Here is an 8,360-nt window from a genome sequence, read left to right on the forward strand (position 1 = left end):
GTTGTCATGACTTGGGGTGCTACTGGCATCTAATGGTTAGAGGTCAGAAATCATGCCAAACATTTTGTAGCACACATGATGGCCTCTGCCACAAAGAATCATCTGGTCTGACATTTCAATGGTGTCAAAGTTGAGACATCCTCCAGCTAAAACCCTTCAATCCTTCTCTGACCCTGATTGGTGTCTGTGGAAGGTCGCAAGTTCATTGATGTGGTCTTTCAGTAGATATGAGCTTCATGCACCATGCATGCCTGGAAATTCATCTGGGAAGCTGAATTTCCAGATATATTTTTAGGAAAATATTAATAAAATTATTCCCCAACTAAAGAATTGCATTATTTCCACATCTCCACAAAGAAAAGGGTTTGTTCTTTAATCACTAGCCTTTGGAGCCAACGTATAGTTGAAGAATCCTTCTGGACCTTGTCAGAGGATTTTTGAATGCATGATAGTCGTCTTGGCTCTTCTCTTTTCACCCATATGCCCCCATGCCTCCCTTAAAGGGAATAAAAAGGAAATAATGCTTTTTAGGCATTTACTAGGTACCAGGCACCATGCTAAGGTCAGAGATGGGTTAATGGGTTTCAGTTGAAGGATTTCTCAACCTTGGTGCTATTAACATTTGGCCTGGATAAATTTAAGAATTTGGCATATTTTGTAATTATATGCCTTGTATGCACAGGAAGAAAAGATTCAAAGAATTACAATAGTAGACTATACTGAATGGAATAGTATTGCCCCTAAATTCACATCCAATTAGAACCACAACCTGTGGCCTTATTTGGTAAAAGGGTCTCTGTGGGTGTATTTATTAAGCATCTTGAAATGAATTCATCCTGGATATAAGGTTTGCGCTAAACCATTTCTCTTTCATGTGTAAAAGAGAAGCTTAAAATAATTATTGATAAGGTATATGAAAAGAGAATTTCAACAAAGATTTTGAATAGTAAAGTGAAGAACAAGTGAATATTCTAGAAGCAAAACATACAAAATCTAGAATTAGAAACTCAGTTCACTGATTTAATAGTGGACTGGGCAATATAATACAGGATTGGGTAAATAGAAAATATCCAAGCAGTAAGACAAAAAGAACAAGTTAATAGGTCAGAAAACAGAATACAGAGTAAAAGTATTGTGGGACAAGCAGTGAATCCTAGAAAGAAAGGAAAGAATGACAGAAACAATAGTCAAAGAAATAAAGGTCAATAACTTTCCAAAACCAATGAAAAATATCATCCCACATATTCAAGAAGATCAAAAAAGTCCCAGAAAGGGAAACACAAAGATGATATTTAGGCAAATCATAATTAAACTTCATTGAAAACTACAAAAATATTAAAATTTAAGTATTTTTCACATTGCTACAAAACATATCAAAAATTAAAAGAATTTAGAGGAAAAATAAATAGTAGGGAATTTTGAGATTTATTCTCAATTCCTAATGAAAGAGGTATTAATATAACAGAATCAAAAAATTCAAAATCTCAAACTGAATAACATAAAAAACACTTTAAGAAACAACTTTTAAAAAAACGCACTTAGCACTAGATCCCAAACTGACCTTACACCATGACTTAAGAGAGGCTTCAGATTTGTATTTTTTAATTATTCAGAATATTTCTATGACCACAATGGAACTGATCTTGAAATGAATATCAAAGGATAGCTGGAGGTATCCCAAATACATGAAACATAAATAATCGATGTCTAAAAAATCTATATGTCAAACAGGAAATAAAAGAGGACACACATAGACATACAGAAGATGCCCAAGTGAAAATGGAGGCCAAGACTGAAGTGACCCAGTTATAAACCAAGAAACACTAGTGATTGCTAAAGCCACCAGAATCCAGGAGAGAGGCTAGGGGTAGATCTCCCCCCAGCGGCTCCAGAAGGAATAAATCCTGACAAAACCTTGATTTTGAATATCTGACCTCCAGAACTGTTAGGGGATAAATTTCTGTTGTTTTGGGCCACCCAGTTCATAGTTCTTTGTTAAGGAAGCCACAGACAACTGATAAAATCACCCAGAAAACTAGTGTAGAATCAAGTACAACATCTAGTATAACTCCAGAATTTCTGAATTTCTGCACATCTTACTTTCTAACAAAAAGCAATGGATCAGGTTCTGCTACCCTAATTAAACCCTAGACTCCCCTGCTTAATCATGTTATGTTTATCTCTTTTGTTTGATGATTGATTGTCTTACTGCCTGACAGGGACAGAAGTCACCTACCTCACTGGCTGTGGGGTTCAGAGGCCTCTTGGATGTCCTTCCCCAATGCCCCAGCCCTGTCACCCACCTGACTCTTGCCTGGTAATCCTTTAAGTTGATGGGTCAGCAGCCCCCAGTCTCCACCTGAGAAGACACCATGCAGGGCAGCTCTGATTTATCTCCACAAAGTGTCAGCTGGTCTGGAACATGACATGAACTCAATACCACTGGCTCTGATACTTTGGACACCCTACCTCTGAAGACGACACAATGTCTCTCCACTATCTTACTCATAATGCTTTCCAGACCCACCTTCCCTTCTAGAATTACCAACCCCCTTTGCTAATGATGCATTCATGGAATAGTATATTTCCTCCACCACCAGCTTCCAGAATCTCCTGTAAGCAGCCTCTCTAACATCATTGGGATCTACAGATGCCATGGTCTGCCTTGGATTTTGGACACATTTTTCCCACAGAAAATTTTAGGGAAACGATACTTCCCTCCATTTAATCCACCTTCTTCAGACAGACAGGAAGGACTGGGAAGAGATAAGTCATTTATCTGCTTGTTCTAAATCAGTTCCTTGTACCTTAGGATGCAGAGTCCCCAAACCCACTTTTTAGTGAACTTTTAAAGCCCTTCCATTTCACGGTTTCCTGGTTGTTGCTGGAATTTCATATCTGATAACATTTGTTAAAAATGAGAGATGAGAGAAGAGGCACTGTGTTTAATTCAATCCCTCCACAGCACTTCCCACCTGTGATAGAGTATGGGTAAGCACTTCCCATCATGCATAGGGAAAAGGTCTTTGTATCCTTTAAATTCAGAAGAAATATAAAGATTATCCAACCAGGAGTTTGTCTTTATAGTTGCCAGTTGTAAAATATAATTTTACTATTATTTTTTATGGGAGAAGCCTACAGTGGCAAGGTGCCCCTGGCCCATTCTAGTTGCACTGTAACCCTGCCTTCCCCTCTTTTTGCTGGTTTGATAGTCAAATAATGATTTATCACTGTTCGAGAACCCAGTTCACAAGGCACTTGCCCTCACTCCCAACCACACAGCACCCAGTGTACAGCAAGCACTGCATCGGCATTTGCTAAATTAGTAAAATCTGGAAGGGAAATGCTTGGAGTGATGATGCACCTAAGGATACAAGGGGATTGAACTGGGAGATAAGCCAGCTCTGACCCTGTCCAAGTCACAGTTCCTCCTACTCTGCCAGATGAACTGAGGTTTGACTCTTTCTACCCTGGTTTTCCAAGCTCATCTGATTTGATCTAGGGAAACTGCTTCCAAGCACCAGTGCTTTAAGCCATTCCTGAAAAGAAAGCTGAAGGTGTCTCTGGGTTGTGTCAGGGGTCAGATCCTGTCCCTCAACAAAGGTGCAGGGCTCCAGTTCTTCCTGGTTCAGCATCTTCTATGGAAGTACAAGCATGGACATCAAAGTAGGTGATCCCTTGCAGACCCACACACTCAGGCTGCCTGATATCAGCCTGTGAGCTGGCACAGACTAAGCTGTGTGTACAACTTCTTCCCCTCCAAATGCTTACATATTGTCAAACTCAGAATGATTGCGAAAGTAAATATAAAACCATCATGAGTCTGGGCTCTTTCTTGCCACCAGTATATACTCTCCTTTCTAATCATGGCTCGACTCCAGAAAGCCCTACAACTGGTGGGGCTCCTGGCTCTCACTTCTATTCTCCAAGAGCTGAGAGATCACCTCTCAGTCCCTACATAATTGATTTCTCATCCTGGCACATTATCTTGACAAAACCTGCCTGAGATCCAGCTCATTAATGAGCTTGCTGTGATCTATTGGGGTTATTGACAAAATCGAGAATAAAATTTCAGGAGGACTGTGTTGCATCAGAACGCTTCCTTCTGTCTCCCTTTTTTGTCAGAGAGAAAATTAACAATCTTGGGAGCTAGAACCCTTGATACTGGAATTATCCTTAGAGACAAATGGGAAGCAATGTTCAAGTCTCAGTGCTAGGAAGATGAGGAACTCTGTGGTGGATAATTCAACTTTCCAGGGAATTTAAATCCAAACAATAGTGTCAGATAATTCAAATGCTTTTATTTGTCCTCTTGTAGGAGAAGTGAATGTGAGAATTTCTCTTAAGCATGGGCACACATGTACACTCACCAAAATAACCCAAATGTACATTTTGATCTTCAGAATCTCTCCTGAATTAAAAAAAATAAAGCTGTGAAGTTAAACTAGTCAGGAAATAGCCAACCTTCTCATTTGGATTAGTGCCAAAGTCATTCCCCAACAACTTTATTTACTTTCTTTTAGAAACTTTTAATTAGTAATAGGATTTAGTGAAAGAGGAGGAAATAATAGTTATTGGGAGGCATCTATTTCCAATACTGCAATTACATCATCAGTTTTAATTGTCACAATCCTGGTATTATCAGAGTTTTAAAACTCTCCTCAACGCCCAAGTTCTAATTAGTTGTTCTGCTAGCATGTGAGTCATAATCTTCCTGAGTTTAAATTTGATTTCTGTCCCTTGCCATTCAGTCTAATAAAATACAAAATACTCCTTATGAAAAACATGTAGATGCCACATAGACCAAGTTGCTTCATGTTGTCTTTCACTCATTATTCACATGTATACATATTTACACACTTATTGTCATGGTATAAATATCATATATATTTACTATGTATCTACACGGACTCATCAGTCATATACATTTAGACCAGCAATGGACCTTGAATGACCAAGATTCCAAAACTCTTATTGCCTAGTGACATTATAACACACATTGCCAGTGTGCGACAGAAGCAAGAAGTCACAGGTGACCCAACTCCTCTTCCAAGGTGCCCTTCTGACATGCTGAACAGAGAAAGGGAGTATTGTTTGGGAAATGACATACAATTTATGATGTTCAAACATGGATGAAATCTCCCAAGAATGCATTTCTCAGAACATAACTTTGTCATCAGGTGGCACCTGATACACTGATGTGCTATCATCCACTGCTGATCTATCACAAAAATGTGAAGAATAAAGAATAGGATAAAAATTGGGATCAATTGTATAGTGATGAAAGGCAGCTGGACTTTTTGGTGGTGCTCATAATGTAGCATATACACATGTTGCACTATAATACTTTACACCCAAACCCAGAGATAGTGTAGGCCAATGTACTTCAATAAAAACTTTAAAACAAAATGATATAGGATAAAAGAGAAATATAGTAGACAGAAAATATTAAAATTAGGCAGCAATAAGCATTTAATACAGGAGTGACTCAATATATAAGTAAATATAATTTGGGTAACCTCACCAATGAAAAGGCACAGGTTCTAAGGCATTAGACTCAAACAAAACAGAAATGTCCCACAGTGTATTGTTTATAAGACAGCTAAATCATAAGAATACAGTGGGTGTGGCATGTGACATACATGTGAGGAGGTGTGAACCTAGTCCCCTAAATCATATGCAGTGTTTCAAGCCAATGTTACCTCAATTAAAAAAAAATTATATATATATATATCTCAACAAGAGCAAGAGCTGGAAAGAGATACAGTCAAATTTAACCACATATGGAGGGTGAGGGAAGCATGTGAAGATGTGCTCCCCAAATTATATAGTTATGCAAAGAATTGATAAATAACAAAGGCTTTTGAAATATTAACCAAATAAACCTAGCATGATATGACTACCTGTTAAAATTCAATTAAAAACAACATCTTAACTTACAAATAAGAGATGAATATTTTATTTTTTAAATTTTATTTATTTTTAACTTAGGTAATATTGGGGTCTCCCCATCAGGTATTATCACCATAGTGCACCCACCACCAACTCACCCAGAGTCTACCACCAAAGACCATTGTGTGTCCACCCTCTTTGCTCTCTCCCCTCCCCCACATCCTTCCCACCTTAGCGCTTCAGTTCTATAGTCAGCTCTCAAGGGCTAGCTTTTCAGCTTGACCATAAATTTTAATTCCACTCATAGGCATCCATCCAAGTATTTCAAAAACATTAATTTGAAAGGAAACTAGCACATTTGAAAATTAACAAAACATATAAACAGAAACACTGCATATAGCAATGACAGAGAACTGGCAGCTACACCCACTTGAATACTAGGCTTTCTGAACATAGCACTCGATAACTGGCGAATCCAGCAGACAATACCTAGGACAAGGAATATATCATCTCAATGATATTTTAAACAAATATACTTCATATTTAATAGATTTGTATGCACAAATAAATATTAAATATATTTTATAAATATTTTTTATAAAAATGTATAGAATAGTTTATTAAATGTTTATATTTTACATAAACAAATATTGTGCACTTGAAGAGAACTATTCTTTTCCTTTGTTTCCCATGCTTTCCCTTGGGTGTGCATATCTGTATAACTTTAATAATCCCAAAATTTAAGAATGACTGCCTCCACATGGTCCTCTACCAGCCCATGAGTTAATTCTCCAGTGTTATCTATTATCCTGAATTTTTATGAAGATTTATTTTCTTTACAGTTTTGTGCCCAAGTCATACAACCTTACTTAGTATAATATAGTTTTCCCATTAAAAAATGAACTCCGGTATCCCTGGTGGTGCAGGCGTTAAGTCTCAGCACTATCAAGCTATCCTCAGCCACTGCAGCATGAGTTCAATCCCCAGCTAGGGAGCTAACCCACATGGCACAGCAGACCTCTCCTGTCTTCCCCGCTGCCCCCCTCAGCAGTGTATTTCAGTAGGTCTGTCTATTCTGCTCCCCACTCTGTCTCTGGGGAATCCTCTCATCCCCCACACATCTGGACTGTACCCCAGTTCTTGTATACATAAATAAATAAATAAATATTTTATAAAATCTACTCAACGTATAGTTTACAAAAAATACTCTCATTTCAATTATATATTTTGATGAAACCTCCAGCACAGTAAAGATATAGAACATTTCTATTATTCCCCCAAAATTCCCAATCAATACTCACAGTAGCAGTCCTGGTCAACCATAATCTGCTTTCTGTTACTATAATTAGTTCTATATAAATGGAATTCTCAGTAGGTAGTCCTTGTGATTTGCCTTGATTCATTTAATATGCTGTTTCCTGCTACAGCCAAGGGAAGGTGGTGCTGAGCAGGAAAAAAGAGAAGCTGGAAAGGAGACTGGAGAAGGAAGGAAGCAAGGTGGAGAGCAAGAAGGAGACCTGGAGGAGGCATGTGGAGCAGGGAGACATGTGAAGAAGCTGCACTTCTTGGTCTTGGTCTGGTTGAAACAGATGTGGGTGAGAGACCCGTGGGGGGTTAAAAAATGGTAGCTTTTATCTTGATATTGCTCCTTTTGTCCCAGATGTGCTGGGCCCCTTATGCCCTTTTCTTCTGGGTCCCCACCAGAAGGTGCCTTAGCCTGTGGCAGGCTTTTGGGCCAAGGTGGCCCTGCTTTGGGCCAATCCTGTTTGGCTGGACATTTACCCATGAGGCAATGGGTAATTTCGGGTGCTTGATTTGGAAACTTTATTCTTCCTCTTTACTGTATTTCATAGTAATTGTATTAAAGTTCCTTTCCATTAAAGGCCTTATGTACTAGAGATGTTTTGTCTTGATGTGGAGGATGGCAGAACCCATTTAGAGCTGGCAGGTTTGGGGGTTCTGGGGTGCCCCTCACCCTGCACTTTAATAACTGACTTCTGCTGGTCTGTGTCCCTAGGGGATAATAATGGTGACAGAAGGGACCTGACCTCCCCCCAGCCTCAGAGTCATGTGAGGGTCTCAATGGGCTGAAGGAGCATGAGGTCAGGTAAGACATTGGTGAGTGTCTCCCCAAAACTTATCCCTCCACTGTTCCTAGAAGTCCAGGCATCCAGTAAACAGTGCACACACATTCCATGATATATGATGGGGTTACATCCCTCAAATCCATTGATGTTGTCTGGCTAAGATGCTGGGTTCAGTGAGCGGGGTCCTTGGGTTACCTCTGAGAAAATTTCAGCAGAGCTCCTCTTTCAATGGCACATGGTGAGTTTGCCAAAGACACAAAGGCATTTGGTTATATCCAAAAAGGTCAGATGAGAAGAAAGATGCTTGCACAGTCATAAGCAGGCAGGAAGAGCTGCATTTTGCCTATGCAGAAATTATACTGATGTAGTGTTCTTTTGGGG

Source organism: Talpa occidentalis, unplaced genomic scaffold, assembly GCF_014898055.3.
Source record: "Talpa occidentalis isolate TD23 unplaced genomic scaffold, MPIMG_talOcc4v2.1 talOcc4.12, whole genome shotgun sequence".
NCBI classification, from domain to species: Eukaryota; Metazoa; Chordata; class Mammalia; order Eulipotyphla; family Talpidae; genus Talpa; species Talpa occidentalis.